The sequence below is a fragment of the Lagenorhynchus albirostris genome, chromosome 11 (genome assembly GCF_949774975.1).
Source record: "Lagenorhynchus albirostris chromosome 11, mLagAlb1.1, whole genome shotgun sequence".
In the NCBI taxonomy this organism is placed as follows: Eukaryota; Metazoa; Chordata; class Mammalia; order Artiodactyla; family Delphinidae; genus Lagenorhynchus; species Lagenorhynchus albirostris.
The window spans coordinates 47,510,923-47,530,287 of record NC_083105.1 but is presented as its reverse complement, the minus strand read 5'-3'; the positions used below and the strand labels follow the sequence as shown (position 1 = coordinate 47,530,287).

Here is a 19,365-nt window from a genome sequence, read left to right as displayed (position 1 = left end):
AGAGTTTGGGGAAACGAGGGGCCACGGGGCAGAAAGAGTCAGCGACCAGCCCGGGGGCGGACTTGCGGGATCCCTCGGAGAAGCCCAGCCCCTCCCCGCCCCGCCCCACTTCGCTCCGCCCCGCCCCGCCCCGCCTCGGAGGCCCTGGCAGCTCCAGCCCGGGAGCAGTTCCGGTGCCAAAACCCTTCCCTCCCCCGCTCCCCCGGAAGTGCTTTTCCAGGGTTCGGGCCGGAGAGAGGCCTTGTAGGTACAGACGCTGAGGCTCGGTCGGCTCCGAGGAGGGCCTCTTTCCCGGGTGGGAGTCCGGGGTTCCGCGCCCGCCAACCCGCGCCTTGCCCCCTCCCAGCTCCCGGGCCGACGGTGAGTGGCCGGCGGAGTGAACTGCGACGGCCGCGGGCCGCGTCGGGGCTGGCGCTCTCGGGCCCCCGCTGCCCGCTCCGGGCTGCGGGCTGGGCTGTCGGGGTTCGAGAAAGGGGGTTGTTGACCGTCGCGGTCTTCGCCCAGCCCTCGGGGCGGGAAGGAGCGGGCGGTGGGGCCGTGGGGTGGGCGGGGCGGAGCCGGGGAGGGGGTTCCCGGAGCTGTTGTTGCTGTTGGGACTTGAAAGTAAGAATGGGCTGGGCCTCCGTCCATCCAACCCCCTCATTTCTGCTCCCCCAAATCGTCGCGCTGCCTCTCGGATTTGGTTTTCTCTGTCCGACCCGGGTCTGGGAATCTGGACGTCAGACCCAGTCTTGGGCTCTAGTTCCCGACTGCCGCGACCTCTGGGTCTGTCCTCGGGCTCAGTAATTAGCTGGGGTCCCAGAGGTGGTGTCTCCTTGGTCCCAGGGCGGGGCGAAGCGTGTGTAGATACCGGAGATCTTTTGCAAGGCTTTACATCTAGACCCGCTTAGGTGTTGCCTACGGTCGATTTGGACTGCGCTTGGGACGGGTTCTGGATACGTAGGTCAGTGTGGCACCACCGTGCCTCCGATGATCTTTACTCACTCGAAAGCTTACTCAAGCTGTTGTTGAAGTCACTTCTTAAAAAAACAACTTGCTTGAGGAAAATCGGGACCTCAGGTAAATTCCCTTATTTTCTTGGCAGACGTAAAAAATGATGCTTTCTCTAATCTACATTCCTAATTCTGTGGCTCTCAGAAGTCACAGTTGGTTGATGAGCTTAGTCTGCGTTTGTTGCACAAATTGACTGCAAAGGGTTGGAGAATTATTATGCCCCCTCCTTCCCGAATTTTGTATACTTGGAATTGTCATTTTCCTTAACAGTTCATATTTGGAATTGTCATTTTCCTTAACTTTTAAAGAAAAATTGTTCTCTGTAACTCCAAGGAGGTTCCTTAGACTGTTTCAGCTGTTCCTGCAATGCAGAGGTTCACACAGGTGGGCAGAGGTGTTTTGTTTTTTGTCTTTAGTTGTTGTTGTTTTTTAATTTATAGTATGAGGTGTTTACTTTGGATAAATCGAGCATTTCCTAGAGGAGAAAGTGATGTAGGTAGTTGTTTTTAGTGAACAGATTTTAGGTAATAAACTACTCCTGAAAGGTTTGTAGGAATTAGGATTTTCCACATTTAATGGTGATTTTTAAATTATGATCATAAGGGAATGCAGTTACTGCAGATTTTGACTACCAGTAGATGACCATTGTTTTTGCAGTGTAAAGTATATGCACACCATCTTTGTGAAACCAGTGACACTTGCCTGCACTTCTCATCTTGTGCTTATATTAGGACTTATGCTGTAGTTTTTTGGGGGTACTTATCTCATTTTCTCACCTCCCACAACTGGAAGGGGAGGTAGTCTCATGAATTAGGGAAAATAGACTGAAGTGACAAGTTCAGGGAACTCTCTTATGCAAAAGAAGATTTATTTCAGGGTTGTTGATCTTCAACAGGCAAAGGGTGGATGATTTTTAAAGTCCCTGGAAAAAATTGTGGAGTGAAGATTAGTTGCTCAACTTTTAGATTTAGATGAAAACTGTAGATTCTTAGCTATTTGAAATGCTCTAATTGTTTAGAGCCTATGGTTGGAATATTGGAATTGAGAGAATCTGGAAACGGAGTCAAGTTAGATACGGTTGTGGATCTGTACTGAAGGTATGATAGTTAATGTGTTTTGAAGGGAGGGATTTCAAGAATTGTAAGAACAGAAAAAGGTAATTGGGGAGAATCAGAAACCCTTAGTAAATTTAATTATGTTTAGTTCAACAGATACTGAACATTTACATTGGAGATTATATCATTCAAGTCAATTCAACAGATATTGCTATGTTAGGCATCAGGCTATGTTAGGCAACCATGTAGGAGCAAGTAAAGATACAGCCCTTACAGCTAAGCTTCATGTTTTTGGCAATAATTTTTTTAACGTTTGTCAGAAATCATGGAGAGCATATTAAATATTTAGGCATATTAAAATATTTTTCTAATTGGAGGTGAGTTCTTTGTGCTTCATGAAAATCACTGCTAGGCATTATAGGATGCAAAGATTAAATCTTGGGTCTTTAGGAATTTGAAATCTAGAAGGGGATGTCAGATATTTGTATAAAAATTTACAGCATATAGAAATATACGTTAATACTACATGAGTGGTTTGATCTAAAGTTTGGAGTTGTACGAAAGGAAAATGGATTCATTCTTAGCTAGAGTAACATGGAAAGTGGTGGAGGTATAGGTATATTATAAATATATATATAATACTTATAAAGTTAGCTCTGAAGCTCTTATTTATTGAGCATTTAGTGTATACCAGGCTCTATGCTAGTTGCTTTACATACATTTTCTAAGCCTCATAACAACATCTAAGCATATTTCTTAATAATGAGGGCACTGATACCCTGATACCTGGGTAACTTATCCAGGCTATGTAGCTAGCAGGTAACTGAGCCCCAATTTGAATCCAGGTCTGCCTGGTGCGAAAGCCTGTGTGTTTTCGCTACAGCATGCTACCTTGCAATAAACCAGCAGCTTGAGTTCAACACTGCAGAAGGTAAGACTTTTCTAAGCCAAAAGTTTAGGGGCTGGGAGTAGGTGGATGAAGAAAGCTTTTTAAATAAAGGTTATGATGTGAGCACAAATGTGGAGGTGGGAGAGTTCATTGTGTCCTCAGAGGAAAGTTAGTGGACCAGATTACCTAGAATATAGGGTTCATTTTTGGGAATAAGCGATGAGGTTTGAAATTTAAATTGGGGCTGGATTGTGGAACATGTTTAAATGCTGTATTTAGGAGTATTTGGGAAGTAATGAGAAACTACCAAGGTCTAATAGTGTAGTGTGTAGAATGATTTGTTGTAGACAGCTGACTTTCAATAGAGTATAAATAATAGGCAAGGGCAGTGGTATTGGTATGATTTACTAGGTGGATGGGAGGAGGGATTGTTGGGAATGGTTTGGAGGAAGTGGAGGTTGAAGATTACACTCATTTTAAGTGTGGGTGATGGCAATGGTGGTACTATTACTAGAAATATGGACAAGAAGGTGCATAATGAGATCAGTTTTGAATATGGTGAGTTTTTTATATACTTGCCAAACACTGGAAATGCTCAGAGATTTTTGGAAATATGGGTTTGTAGTTCATGAGAGAGGTCAGTGCTAGGCATACATTAAACGTGTGTAGAGAATAATATAAACAGATGTATTAGTTGAATCTGTATATGAAGATGAAAGAGCCAAGGGAGAGTTTAGATGGAAAGAAAGAAAAAAAACCTTTATTTTAGATGGCATTTATTTAAAACAGAAGGAAAAGACACTAAATAGATAATTTTATTCAGTGGGTAAAAACTTGATAGTCTGTGTACTGCTCACTCACACTGCAGATTCAGATGGAGTAGAAAAGAATCCGATCATTGAAAATCTAATTGGGAAACAAAACTTTCTTGCCGTTAATAGTAAGAATACTGTGCTATCATTACTCTATTTCAGAGAGGAAGAACTATTTCAGACTCATTTGGTTCAGGGTGTTAGTCTTTGGTTACTGTAGAGCTGTTTGTTCCTTTTGGACATTTGTTGGCAAGTGATATGGAAGCAATTCTCTGATACTGCTTTTTATTCTCTTTATTTTCTTTAAGTATTCTCTTTATTTATATGTATGACTTTCAATTTTGGTTTCAATATCAAGAACTTCTGATTATTCAAAGATAATTTTTGTACCTTCTGTTACTACTGGCTGCTAATAGTGCTTTTCATAGAAAATGGTATTTACATATTTTTCTTTCAACTCTCTTTTATAAGTACTTTTGATTAACATAAGTAGTTTTGTCTCTAATGTTTGGACTATCCTAGAGAGATAGAATGATAAGACACTTTTTATCCATCATATAATGATATGTATATAAAAACTATATATTTTAATTTGGAAACTAAGAACTATAGATTTATAGAACTTGGTGTGGTTTTCTGTTTAGATATTTAATTTAAGGGAACCTGTGTATCAATGTGTAAAAGATTGTAATTATTTGCAGAATGAGGCTTAGAGTTGTAACTTTTTGAGGGCAAGTTGATTATTTTTAGACTGAGTTACCATGGAAGTGTTTATTTCCTTCTTGATCATTCATACATTCCTTTTGTTTTTAGGAATATGGCTTTCACTCTGTGAAAGCCAGGCACTTGGGAACACGGAGGAGTCCTGTGTCAGTGTTGTCGGAGGCAGGGGTTTGTGTGTGCTTTGTCTGGGCTGGTTAGCTTAGTTGCCTTGAGCCTGCTATTCATGAGGCAAAGGTCAGGAGTTCCATTTAGCTTCAGTCTGAGTGATGGCCAGGGAGTACACCTCTCACTCCTGCCAGCTGTCTTGGAAATTCCTCGGTTGTCCTTGGTCACAAAGGTGACTGGGTTGGGATGGATCTTTTTACCACTGGAAGAATATTAGAGGAAATTTAGCATGATGGTTAGGAACTCTGACTCTGGAATCAGACAGACCCGTGTCAAAATTCTTGGTCTGTGACCTTGGGAGAGTCCCTAAACCCCTCCAAGCCTCGATTTCCTCGTTATTGAATAGGTTAATATTTGGTTTGGGCCTGTGCTACCATTGCTTTCTTTTTCCAAGTGGGAGTTAGCTGCTTTGACCCGTGGTTCCCAAATGTTGGACTGTGGAGCGGTGTCAGTCCATGATAAAGTTTTCACTTGTCTGAAGTGAAATGAGAATGAGTGAACTTCTCATAAACCTACACTTATTTAATTTAGAAGATAATTTTTTTTTCTAAAATTATCTCTTACCATTTTTGGTATAAGCATATTAGGTTTTTTTTTAATGAAATAATGGTGATAGTAATTGGTAGTTATTTTCTTTTTAAATGTCTTTGGCAGAATAAAAGTTGGCAACTCTGTGTTCGTTCCCCCCGCCTCCCACCTTTTTTGTCACCTAAAGATTACGACTTTGTGAAATCTGAAAATCTTGGTTTAAACAGAGCCAGGGGCTTCCCTGGTGGCGCAGCGGTTGAGAGTCGCCTGCCGATGCAGGGGACACGGGTTCGTGCCCCGGTCCGGGAAGATCCCACATGCCGCGGAGCGGCTGGGCCCGTGAGCCATGGCCGCTGAGCCTGCGCGTCCGGAGCCTGTGCTCCGCAACGGGAGAGGCCACGACAGTGAGAGGCCCGCGTACCGCAAGAAACAAAAACAAAAAAAACCAAAAAAGAAAAAACAAACAAACAGAGCCAGGAGATTTGGGGGAGAGTACTCATCCAACATATTTATGCATATTCAAGTTAGGTTTGGGGTACATTCTACCCTTCGACTACGCTACAGGGGCTGTATTGTGATTCTCACCTCCATTGCATCTAATTTTGTAAAGTTTTACATTAATACTTATGGCACATTTCAAGGAGCAGTTCAGATTGTTTTCAGTTGAGTTCAAACAAGTTGCTCCAAATTATTTGTTTAAAGCTGTGTTTCTCAACCGGAGTCCCACGAGGAGACCAACGAACCGTGGGGGCCGCTGCTGTAAGTCATCCTCTGTTGATGAGCCAGGGAGACAAATACCTCGCCTTTGACATAGTGAAGTAGCAGAAAGTGGCTTTCCTTTTCACCTCTCCTGCAGGATCGTTGAAGCTAGAGTGAGAAAATCTTCGTTTAATATAGCATGTAAACCTTGTACACATATTGGTATTCAGAATGCTTTCTAGAGAAAGAGAATGGTTCAGTACTTTGCATAATGGGTTATGTAAGTGAAGCCCCAGAAATCCTCCTGGGGACACAAAACAATTATTAGCATAAGTGTTTATTGAAATTGCATTCAGCTGTTTAGATGAGAAGCTTATTGACCCCCTGGTTCACTTAGAGTTGGGGGAAAACTTAAATTGCAAACCTAGCCTAAGTGACTGTTAAATTAAGGCTTAATATTTGTTTCCTTCGAATGTTTTTGGTTAGGTAGTTTAAAAAATTCGAGTGCTATAGAAATACTTAATTTGTGTTAGAATGCCTAAAGCAAAATGTTCAGGTTCAGCTGAAACAGCTTAGGCCCTCTGTTCTTTGATTTTAAAGACAGTGGACGTTTGCTGCGTTAGGTATTAAGGATGCTATTGTTTTATAGAGTTTTGTTGTACATCATTGTTTCTGTTAAATAAAAAAATCATGTAGAATTCATTTATTTTAAGAATGCTTAAATTTCTCCTCCGAAGTGCTGCTGATGGCAGAAATGAATGGTATGTTCAGAAGTCTGGAGGTACGGCCCAGAGTGTCCCGCTATAAGTAGAAAATTTCATGATGCCTATAGCGTTTTGTTTTTAAAAATTCATATGAATTTTGCATTTTGCTATTTTATATGTATGTAAACAGTATTTTAAAGTACTGCCAACTAAAGTTGGTGCCCCCAAGAAGGGTCATGTGTTCATCCTGTGGATTTTTGTATCCTTTTGATGTGGCTTGTATTACAATTTAGTAGCACTGTGTTTAACTATTTAATTTTAGCTCATTAAAAAAAAAATCCTGTGTTCTGATGACTTTGGTGAGACATGGGAGATGGTGAAGAGGTCCTCACACTTTCTACATATTTCTTAACAAACAGCAAACTATTTTAAAATACTACTAAGGAGCTGTAGTTTCATAGAAATAAAATGACTTTGAAAGGAGATTTAATAATTATAAAAGTAAGAACATCTGAAAATTTAAGATTATTCAATTATCAGTATATTTCTAATGTTATGAAAATATAGCAGCATTGTCTAAAACACTTACTGCAGTGATGGAAATATTCTGTATCTGCATTATTTAATATAGTGGACCTCAAATGGCTACTGAGCACTTAAAGTGTGTCTAGTGTTACAGAGGAACTGAATTTTAAATTTTATTTAATTTTAATTAACTTTAAGTGTGAACAGCCCCTTGTGGCTACTGTATTAGTGCCACTCTCTAGGGTTAGGAAGACAAGAGGGGGAAGAGAGGTTAGGAATCTTCATGCCTCCCCTCAGCTCAGTTATAGGCAACGATTAGGCACTCAATAGGTAGTTGTTAAATAAAATAATGAATCTTTTTTAATTCTTTCAATTTTAAATACCAAGGTCTGGGACATATTCTAGATTTTTAGGGAATGATGACTAACCTTTCAGTTTTTTTCTTGTGTTGATTTTTAAGATTTACTTTTATTACAAAAGCATATAGGATAATAAATGTACAACTTAAATAATTATAAAATGAACTACCATGTACCACTAACTAGCTTAAACAGTAGAACACTGCCTCTTTGAAGCCCCTTTGTACTTCTCACCACTTGTGTTCTCTGACATGGTTCCTAAGTAACCACCGTCTGAATTTTGTGTTAATCATTCCCTTGCTTTTCTTTTTAATTTTGGTGAATGTATTTTTAAAAAATCCATTTTCTTCTCTCTTCACATTTGGAAGATAAATTCTGTGTAGTTTTCCTTTATCTTAGTTCTCCCTGACTCCCAACAAATTAGATATTATTGTTGTTTTAAACTGTTGCTTTGATTTGCCTATATATTTACAAGTGTCTTTGCTCCTTTCCATTTGCATCTCAGACTTCCTGTCTGGGATCTGGGATCAGATCATTTTCTCTCTGCCTGAATATGCTTTAGAGGGTCTGTTGTTGAAAAACTTTTTATTTGTTTGAAAGTACCTTAGTCTTATTCCTGAAGGTAGCTTTTCTGAGTGTGCATTCAATGCTAGCAGTGTTTTTTTTCTTTATTATAGATCTTATTCCATTCTCTTCTGGCTTTTATTGCTGTTGAAAAATTGGTAATTCAAATGTAATTTGTCATTCCTTTAGAGATACAGTTGGCCCTCCGTATCTGCAGGTTCTGCATCCTTGGATTCAACCACCTATGGGTTGAAATATTCGGAAAAAAATTCTAGAGAGTTCCAAAAAGCAAAACTTGAATTTGTTGCATGTTGGCAACTATCTATATAGCATTTCCACTGTATTAAGTATTAGAAGAACTCTAGAGTATACACGAGGACATGCACGGGTTATATGCGAATACTCACAATTTTATATAAGGCATTTGAACATCGGAGGGGTATCCTGTGGCATCGTGGAACCGTTTCCATTTGGATAACCGAGAGACGACTGTATCTGTTTCATTGTAGCTAGTTTTAGAATCTTTTCTTTGTCCTTGGTGTTCTGCACTTTCATTTTGATATGTCTAGAAGACGGTTTCTTTTATTTATCGTGCTTGGTATTCAGTAGGCTTTGAAATCTGAAGATTGGTGTCTTTCAACAATTTTGGAGAACGGTTGGCCATTTTCTCCTCAGATTCATTTTCTATACTTTCTATCTGAAACTTGTATTTGAAGTATGTTATATCTTTTTACTCTATCCACCAGGCCTCTTAACCTGTTTTTTATATTTTCCATTTCTGTATTTTTCTGTATTGTGTTCTGGATAATTAGTATCTCTTCTTCCCAGTTAGCTAATTCTAACTTCAGGTTTGTTCACCTGTTTTATTGCATTTTTTCACTTTATTTTAACAATTATATCAATTTTTTTTTATTGTGGTAAAATATACATAAATAGAATTTACCATTTTAACCATTTTAAAGGTACAGGTCAGTGACATTAAGTATATTCACATTGTTGTGCAATTATCACCACTGTCCATCTCCAGGACTTTTTTCATCATCATAAACTTCATGAAGTCGGTACCCATTCAACGATAAGTCCCTGTTCCCTCTTCACCCAGCCCCTGGCAACAACTATTTTACTTCCATGAATTTAACTATTCTAGGTACCTCATATACGTGGATCATACAATATTTGTCCTTTTGTCTGACTCATTTCACTCAGCATAATGTCTTTAGGGTTCATCTGTGTTGTACCATGTTTACTGAGTTTCTAAAAATTTCATTTACTATGTTGTCTTTATCTCTAGAAGTTCCATTCAGTTCCTTTTTAAGACTGTTTATCCTTTTTTTGTAGTTATTCCTTTTTTAGTCATGTTCTCAAGATATCTTTTATTTCTTAAAAATCTATTAAATATACTTATTTTATATTTGTCTGATAATTCCAGTATCTGAAGTCTTTTTTATTTTTTTATGAAACTTATTTATTTTTTATTTTTGGCTGCATTGGATCTTTGTTGCCATGTGCGGGCTTTTTCTAGTTGCGGCGAGTGGGGGCTGTTCTTTATTGCGGTGCGCAGGCTTCTCATTGCGGTGGCTTCTCTTGTTGCGGAGCACGGGCTCTAGGCACGCAGGCTTCAGTAGTTGTGGCACGTGGACTCAGTAGTTGTGGCTTGTGGGCTATAGAGCGCAGGCTCAGTAGTTGTGGTGCATGGGCTTAGTTGCTCTGTGGCACATGGGATCTTCCCAGCCCAGGGCTCAAACCCTTGTCCCCTGCATTGGCAGGCGGATTCTTAACCACTGTGCCACCAGGGAATACAGTATCTGAAGTCTTTGCAGATGTGATTCTGCTGTTTGTTTCGCTGGCTCTTGCTCATGGTGCTGTGTTTTTCTAATTTGTTTTGTAATTGGACTGTGAAGTTCCTTAGAACTTTCTCTCTATTAATTTTGCAGAGTGATTTTTAAAATATAGTGTATAGCTTAGAGCTTATAAGTAACCCCCTGGAGATTAGTATCCTGTGTTCTTAGAACTTTTTATTTTGAAATAATTTCTAACTTACAGTAAAGTTGCAGGAGTGATATAGTAGACTCTTACACCCTTTACCCGTATTTACCAATTTTTAACATTTTGCCATATTTGTCTTACGGCACACACACACATTATTATTTATTTTTGTGAACCATTGAAGAGTATGTTGCATACCTTTTTTACTTCTTAATACCCCAGGGTGTATTTTCTAAGGATAAGGCATTCTCTTATATAATCACAGTACTGTTATCAAATTCCAAAGTTTAACATTGATAAATACTTTAGTCTGCATACACTTTATATTCCAATTCTGTAGATTTGATCATATCTTGTATTTGGTTGTCCTTTCTTTTTAGTCTCCTTTAAAGTGGAAGAGTTCCTTAGCTTCTCTTTGTCTTTTATGCAGTTAAAGAATATAGGTAAGTTATTTTATAGGAAGTTTTTCAATTTGGATTTGCCTGATTTGCCTCATGATTTCAGGTTATTTATTTTCAGCCAGGTATGCAAAAGGTATGTGTCCCTCTCAGGATGTCACGTGGGGATATACATATGTCCGTTTGCCCCTCATTAGCGATTTTAATTTTGGTCAGGGTGTTGACTGGTTTATTCACTTTATAGTTACTGTTTTTCCCCTTACAGTTAGTAAGCAACCTGCAGGGAGATCCTAGTGTTGTGTTTTTCTTTTTTTTTTTTTTAATTAATTTATTTTTAGCTGCTTTGGATCTTCATTGCTGCACGTGGGCTTTTTTTTTTTTTTTTTTTTTTTTTTTTTTTTTTTTTGCGGTACGCAGGCCTCTCACTGTTGTGGCCTCTCCCGTTGCGGAGCACAGGCTCCAGACGCGCAGGCTCAGTGGCCATGGTTCACGGGCCTAGCCGCTCCGTGGCATGTGGGATCTTCCCGGACCGGGGCACGAACCCGTGTCCCCTGCATCGGCAGGCGGACTCTCAACCACTGCGCCACCAGGGAAGCCCCTTGTTTGCTTTTTTAAACTTAACATTGTATTAAGTATTTCCTGTGCTATCATCATACTTAATTTTTGCTATTAAAAGAAACGTTGCAGAAAACACCCAAGAGTATATATTTTTTCATATTTTTAGTTATTTCCTTATAGCAGATTCCCAGGTGTGTGATACTGAGCCAGAGGATCTGAAGGTTTATTAATCCTGAGACATTCAGTCAAATTGCTTTTCAAAAGGGGACAGTATTACTAGTACTGTTTCACTGTATCTTTGTTAGATTGGATATTAGCGTTACTTTTCGCCCCCTAACTTAATAAGGTGAAAAGGTACTTCATTGTTCTAATTTTAGAGTGCATTTCTTTATGTAACAGTTTTTCCATGAAGAGTAAAATTGATTGTAATGTCAAAATGACATGAACTTTTAAAAAGGTGATTTTGCTTTTAAGTAATTTGGAAAAGCATTTTAATATCTGTGCCAGTGTTCAGCGGTTCTGAGCAGGAAGTTGAATCACCAGATCCTTCTCTTTACCTTGCCTGTAACCTCTTCAGTTTATAGGTTTGTTACCTACAGAATGCTTACCAGTTTCTGCTTTGCTTCCTCTCTTGTTTCTGCGGTTCACCTCCTAGTTACTCTCCTCAATCTGGGTCCTTGACCTTTTCCTCTGTTTGTTCCCTCTTCAGAGAGCTGTTGCTCCCTCCACTGGCACCACACCAGCATCTCATTGACTTTTCCTACTTTCTTGTCAGCTTTAGGTGCCAGGTCACTCTGATATGTTAATACATTACCTGCATTACTGTAATGTTATCCTTACAGCGTAACCCTGGGAGCCTGCAGTCTCAGTAGTATTGGACGTCTTCACTTTTTTTATGGCCACCACAGAGTTATATGGTTAATCATGTATGGAGTATGTATAGTGTACCCAAATAAAAAAATAACAGAATAACAAGGAAATTGTGTGCCTTTTACTTTTCTGTTTTGGAAGAAAGCATTACTGTATTCTTAGAGTAGTAGTCAGACCATCAGGGTATTAACAAAACCCTTACAGTAAAACAGAAATTTTAAATTGAATGTCATTAAGTGCCAGCACTGTGCTTAATTTTATTTAGTCGTCATAATATTCTTGTAAATTTTTGAGGTAGCTACATGTGAAGATCTCATATGCGATGTTGAGTAGAAAGTTGGAAAAGTTGATTAGCAGGGTATCATAAAAAATGATATATATTTTTAATTTTAACTCGAATATACATTCCTTCACCGTTTTTTTCCCGCTATAGGCTCAGGGCTTTTCTTTATGGATGGGTCCTTTCATTAGAGTTCTGAGTTGTCTTTTTAGCATAATCCATACCCATGAGGCATTTATCTATTAAGTATTGCTGTCTAATAGAACAGAGAATTTATTTTATTTTATTTTATCTTTTTAGTTTTTTTTATTGGAGTATAGTTGCTTTACAATATTGTGTTTATGGTACAGCATGGTGAATCAGCTATACGTATACATATATCCCTCCCTTTTTGGATTTCCTTCCCATTTAGGCCACCACAGAGCATTGAGTAGAGTTCCCTGTGCTATACAGTAGATTCTCATTAGTTATCTATTTTATACATAGTATCAATAATGTATATATGTCAATGCCAGTCTCCCAATTCATTCCCCCGCCACCCCACCCCGGTATCCATATGTTTTAGAACAAAGAATTTTAATGTATTAAATAAAATCCTTCTACAGTTTTATGCTTTTTCCGCTATTCTCTTAAAGTTGTTTTACATACATACAACTATAATAACTTCCAAAAAATAAGTAGCCTTTGAATCTTCTTGAATTTTTCAACATAATTTTCGGAGAAACAACCCCTTTCACGCTCATAATTCATCAGTTTACATAATCTTAAATTACATAATTACAGTAACAAGTGCAGTTGGCATACATGGGTTTGGGAACAAACAGCTGGCTCTTGTTAAGCCTCCAGCTCATTTGGTGAGAGTAGAAGGGTGAGGACACAGTAAGAAAGTGGTTGACTTAGAGGACTACCAGGTGCAAGTGGTCAGCCTGTGATGGACATCAGGAAGTGATTTATGGAGGAATTTAAGCTCTTTATTTCTCTAAGCTGATAAAGTAGAGGTCCTGTTAGATGAGTTTCTATTGAATTATTATTCTCATTTCTGTTTTATAGAGGAGAGCACTGAGGCTTCAGAGTTAAGTAAGACTCCCAAGGTCAGGCAGGTAATAAATGATGGAGCCCTAGGACTTATGAACAAATTGGACTTAGGAACGTGCTCTCGGAATGGAACTCGTTCGTATGGAGGGGACTTACTGTACTGTAATAGGTTTATAATACTTTTTCCAAATTAATACATAAAAAACAAAAAATAAAACATTTTTAATCTTACAGTACACTACCTTGAAAAGTACAGTAGTACAGTACAACAGCTGGTATACAGGGGCTGGCATCGAGTGAACAGGTAAAAAAGAGTTACTGACTGGAGAGGGAGATGAGGAGGGAGATGGTAGAGCTGAAGGATCGTCAGCAATAGGAGACAGAGGGCAAGCTGCAATTTCACTCACATCCTGGGCTTGAAATACAGATACTGTACTACTGTACCCTGTATAGTAAAGTACACAAAAACACAACCACTTGTAGAGGATGCACGTACGTGACAATGTACGCACATGACAGTGTACGCCAGTTACATGAACTAACTTATGTGATTGGACGTGTGAACGCATGTTCATATCTTTGAACGTTTGGAGCTTGAAGGTTCGTATGTAGGGGACTTACTGGATTTGTATCTAGATCTGTATAAGGCTCAAATATAGCATGTCCTTTTGCCTCCTGTGCAGGTGCTAGATGCCTTTTAGGTCATCTTATTTACCCAGCCATTAAGTACTCTCGAGTGGTCTTTAGGTATGTTTGGGGTTGTGTTTTTGCAGTTATCCCACATCTTGGGCCCTTCTTTCATTTTCCTCCTTAGTGTTTCTTTTGTACTAACTATGTAAAGAATGAGGGTGCATCCCAAGGTGAAAATTAGGCTTACAATCATTTGTTTTTATTTTATATTGGCTATGTATATGTGAGAACAAGACTAAGATCTTGCAGTGTTTTAACTGCAAGATTGTGAAATAAAAGAATGTAAAGGGGAAAAATGGAGTGGGGAACAGACATAAACTTTGCTCTTCCTTCTGTTAAATTTCCTTCTTAGTTTGGAATCTGATCAATCTTTATCTGTCCATTACTTGTTATTTCATGAAGCATCGGTTGAGCCATTAGGATCTAAAGAAATGGATATGTATACAGTTAGTGTAAAAAGTTATATTTCAGACAGTATGTGAGGCTTTTAGGCTATTTAAATCTTGAAAATAGCTTAAAGAATTCTCAGTTCTACCTTAGGTGGTACTCGACTCAGGATTGAAAACCATTGATATGAATTTAAATGTTCATTTGTGTGGTTGTTAATCTGTAACTTTGGTATGATTATAATTAATATTATGATTAGTATTACTCTTTAGTTAAGTTTATCAAGTACCTTGGACACTCTTGAGCCATAGTAAATGGTTTACTAGTAAATATAAAATAAAATAGAATAAAAATGAAACTTATCAGTTGGTAACATTCTTCTCCTTTCCCTTTGTAAATATCAAGATATATGAACTCCACATATTAATTCTAAGGCACTTTTTCCTCCTACTTTCTTTTTTTTTTAAAATAAATTTATTTATTTATTTTTGGCTGAGTTGGGTCTTTGTTGCTGCGCGTGGACTTTCTCTAGTTGTGCCGAGCGGGGGCTACTGTTCATTGCGGTGCGCGGGCTTCTCATTGAGGTGGCTTCTCTTGTTGCAGAGCATGGGCTCTAGGTGCGCAGGCTTCAGTAGTTGTGGCTCGTGGGCTCTAGAGCACAGGCTCAGTAGTTGTGGCTCACGGGCTGTAGAGCGCAGACTCAGTAGTTGTGGCGCCCGGGCTTAGTTGCTCCGTGGGTGGGACCTTCCTGGACTAGGGCTCAAACCTGTGTTCCCTGCATTGGTAGGCGGATTCTTAAGCACTGTGCCACCAGGGAAGCCCTCCTCCTGCTTTCTTAAGTGTAACTTTATTTCGTGATTTTTATTTCTTTTTCTTTTTTGACATTAGTCCAGGTGAATCTGGCAAAGGAATATACTAATTTTTTTTGATATGCCAGCTAGCATCTTTCACTTACTGAGATATATTCTAGCCTTCAGAATACTGTAATCGGTTATGACAACAAACCTTTGAGCTACATTTTTTAAACAAGTCATTAAGTCTGTAAAATTTAAATTGTACATAGTGATATAGCTGTGTGATTAGAGGCTAAGTCATAAATGTCATAGTGTTGTTAACAAGAGACCCCAGGGCTTCCCTGGTGGTGCAGTGGTTGAGAGTCCGCCTGCCGATGCAGGGGACGCGGGTTCGTGCCCCGGTCCGGGAAGATCCCACATGCCGCGGAGCGGCTGGGCCCGTGAGCCATGGCCGCTGAGCCTGTGCGTCCGGAGCCTGTGCTCCGCAACGGGAGAGGCCACAGCAGTGAGAGGCCCGCGTACCGAAGAAAAAAAAAAAAAAAAAAAAAAAGAGACCCCCAAAATGGTATTGTTTTTCACAAAAAATAAATACGATCCTCTTCCTAAATGTTACCATGTTATGTACCCCCCCGTCAAGATTTTTTTTCCCCTATTTTCCTGGTTTTATAATTGGACTCGAATCAGCGGAAGAGGGAACCAGATTAGTATTAGCTGCTGTTATATTAATTGTTCTCTTTAGCAGCAAAACCAAAAATCATATGAAATAGTAACATTTAAAAATAAGCTTGAAAAAGAGTTTGAATTGTTTCTTTCAATTGCTTGAGTTTTAATTACTGAGGGACTGCTACGTTCAATCTTACTTGGAATTTAAGAGATAAAGAGAAAAATTCTGATAGAAAAATATCATAAACGTTCTTTTGACATTTGAAACATTGCCCATGACTTTGTCCTCCCCCTTCCCCTTGTTTTCTAGCCTTTTGGATTTGAATGATTTTGGCCCTTCTTAGGTTCTTTACAAAACATTTCTGGTGCATGTACCCATTTGAGATCTAGAACCTAACCAGAAATTCCAGCCAGATAGTTTTGTTTCCTTTTGGCGAAGCACGGTTTTCAGAGTGCTGACAAAATTATACTGCATCCAATTTTATTTCTGTAATAAAGGTTGCTTTGGGTAAGATAAATTCTTCACCTCTTTCTTCGCATATTATACTTTGTTTTGATTGATGCAGAGTTGCCATAGTTGTACCTCTTCTTACTAAAGAGGAAATGAGCCCTCTACCCTGTATATTGGTTATTGGTAACCTCTAGTAGCCCAGATTCTCAGTCCTGATTAACGTTGCCTACAGATGAGGAAAGTAGAACTGTTTATGCATCAGAGGATTGGAGAGAATTGTCTAAATTCTTTAACAAATTTTTAGCTTACTCATTTTTAATAAAACGGTAATATGTGTACATGATTCAAAATTCAAAGGTGCAAAAGGGTATATTGTGAAAACAAGTCTCATTTCCCATCTCCCTGTCTACTGGGTCCTCTTCCCTGAGGCAACTGCTGTTTGTAGCAAGTTTCTTCCTACATTTACAACCATATCCACTCTTTTTATTGGTTACATAGTATTCATTGTATTGAATATACTATACATTCCATTTTTGGTTGATATGTAGGTTTTTTCTTATCTTTTCCTTTTATAAATAATGCAGCAGTGAGTATTGTATACATATATCACACCTGTGTAAATGTATCAGTACTTTGAATTTTAGAAGTGGAATCTCTGTGCCAATAGATATATGCATTAAAAATTTTAATAGGTATTACCAAATTATTCTTCATGGTATATTCATTTCTAAAGTTAGAATATTGGTGTTATAATATATTCTTTGCAAAAGTGTGATCGCTGGTTGGTAATATGCTGTTTATAACCAGATTTATTTTCTTTCCTTTTATTAATTATGTGGTTGTAAGCTCGGTTCACTCATGTTGCACAAGCTACTGGCATTCACTTGTTTACTTTGTCACAAATCTATTGTTTTAATCACTAGCAGTCATTGTAATTTGACTCTTTTATATAGGTAGTCTCTATCTTGTAAATGAATTTTTTTTTTTAATGAATTGTTTTAAAAAAGATTGTGGCTAGAGGCTTGGGATGGGGGAAATGGGGAATTAAAAAAAAAGGAATTTGGGATTAGGAGCCTGTTTTTCCAATAAGTCATAAAAATGGTATTTAGCTTATTACTAGGTCAGGCAGTAAAAAATGTTGTAACTCATTATATAACAATATATTCGAATCACCCTTTATAAGACTGGTGGAAATTCATTCATCTTGTTGCATTCCTCTCTTAGGGAACTGGGTCTACCCAAAATCTAGGCCCTTGTTTGTGACTTCCATTACCTGGGACAGGAGAGTAGGGGTTAGATAGGGTGATGCTTGGGGAGCAGTGAATGAGTTAGGGCTAAAAGAAGGAGAAATAGCAATAGAATGAGCTTAAGGTGCTTTTATTCCTTCCATTTGTTGCTACTCTGCAGTGCTGGGCCAAGATAAGGGAGGGAGCCAGGAAATGGGAAAGATGGGATTTTTTTCCCTTTCTTTCGAGTATCAGTACTTTCCTCTTTTACTAGTCCCATTCACAGGATCCTGATACCTGGGATTCAGGTGAGTTGAGATGAATTATAATTTGACAGAGGTGATGGAGAGGGATGAAAGTGAAAATACCTGTACTTGTCAGGAAGGTTTATAGAGTCTGAGAATAGGGATACAGAATGTAAAAGAAGGTTTCTAGTGATAAGACAAAGAACCATCTGTATGTCAAGTATTTATAGCTTGTTTTTTTCTTTCTTTTTTTTTTTTGGAGGCAAGTGGGTGGGCAGTGTTGAGGGCATTTTAAGCATTGTTTTTGGGGGAGAGGCTCGTAACATCTTGGCTCCATGTGTATTTTTTTAAAGAGTATTCTAACCATTTTTCCCTAAAGTGAAAACATACACAAAGGCTCTGATTTAAAGAGAATGTTCTATTATATCTCAGTTGGTTTAAAGGTATCTGTGCTGGTCTCACTTGAAGTGGTAGCAATAATTCTCTTTCTATTCAGTTCCATGGTGGGGCAAACCAGAGTTGACTATACAGCTGTTGTCCTTAAGACATGTCTAAATTTCTCGGTCTATTTATGAGCATCAACAAACACTTTGTGCATACTTTGTGCCATGGGTTGAATGGGTTTATTTTCCTTTAATTTAGCTTAAAACTAGTAATGGAATTCCTGAGGTTTTGAGAGGAACAGTGTTAGCAAACTTAGTTTTGAAACTAAAGGCAAATTAAGATACCAAGCAAAACAGAAGGAGACTATTGCTTTAGAAAGGGATCTTAAAACTCTGCTGACACTTGCAAACCCAGTGTCTTATATTTATATAAGCTTTAGATAGGAACTGCTGTTTTTCTAAAATTGTTGGTTTAAAAATAATTGTTACATTAGTGCATTTAAAAAGTTGCTTCTAACACACTTTTGGTATGCTTGAGCTCAGCCTTTTCAGCAGTGTATTTCAGACATTTGAGCATCAGCCTTTTTGGTCTTATTCTGTCTCAGACCATTTAAAATAATTAAGACGGATTGTGGATGTCAGGAATTTGATAAGCTTCCATTAAAATCTAATGTATTTTTAAAAATTGCTTAAAATGGCCTTTGAACCTGTTAAAATATGCTACCATCATCTGAATTATGAAATTTAGCTGAGTACTGCTAAAATGACAAATGATAGCACTTGACATTTTGATGTTTGTTCTTTAAGTGTACTGTTTCATTGCCTTTGGAAGATATTAGCAGCATGTACTCTGAAGGATTATAGTAATTAAAAATAGGACTTTCCCTGATTAAATCTATATAATTCTAACTTTTTTTGTGCATCCCACTAATATTCATTTGTGACCTCAGCTCTTCATGTGAATTTTACCCATGAGATTTTTTTGAGTGCCTGCTATGTGTTAAATCTCTCTGCATATTTTGTTTTGTTGTTAGATACCTCTTACTATTTTAAAACTTCTCCAGGACAAGAGTTACATTTTCTTACATTCTTTGGTAATTCTGTACTGTGCAATGCGATGACTGCTTTGTTATGGTGGGTAGATACTTAGAGCTTATTTGCTCATTTGGCCATTTAACAGATGGTATCCTCAGCCTCTACAACTCAGTGCTTCCTTTGTTGTAGAGGCTGAGGATACCAAGTCCAATAAGAACCTGCCTTCAAGTTGGTTAGACTTTGATAGGAGATTCAGAAAATAAATCAGAGTACCATGTGTCATTCATAGTTTGAAGTTATCTTTGAGAGGTCCACAGCTCTACCTCTGATAGAGAAGATTTTTGTACT

The 19,365-nt window shown here is 38.3% G+C and overlaps 1 protein-coding gene across 14 annotated transcripts in view; it reads left to right on the top strand.

Annotated features, from left to right (window-relative positions):
• Positions 1–223: 223 nt before the first annotated feature.
• FRS2 (fibroblast growth factor receptor substrate 2) overlaps positions 224–19,365 on the top strand; it is a 121,192-nt gene continuing 102,050 nt past the window's right edge. For 13 of the 14 annotated variants that reach the window (XM_060165392.1, XM_060165393.1, XM_060165388.1 and 10 more), the window contains exon 1: positions 224–360. The gene's annotated coding sequence lies outside the window, so the exon portion shown is untranslated. Of the gene's footprint in view, positions 361–2,958; positions 2,980–19,365 lie in introns of those variants that run through there. The other variant, XM_060165399.1, reaches the window with a different exon arrangement.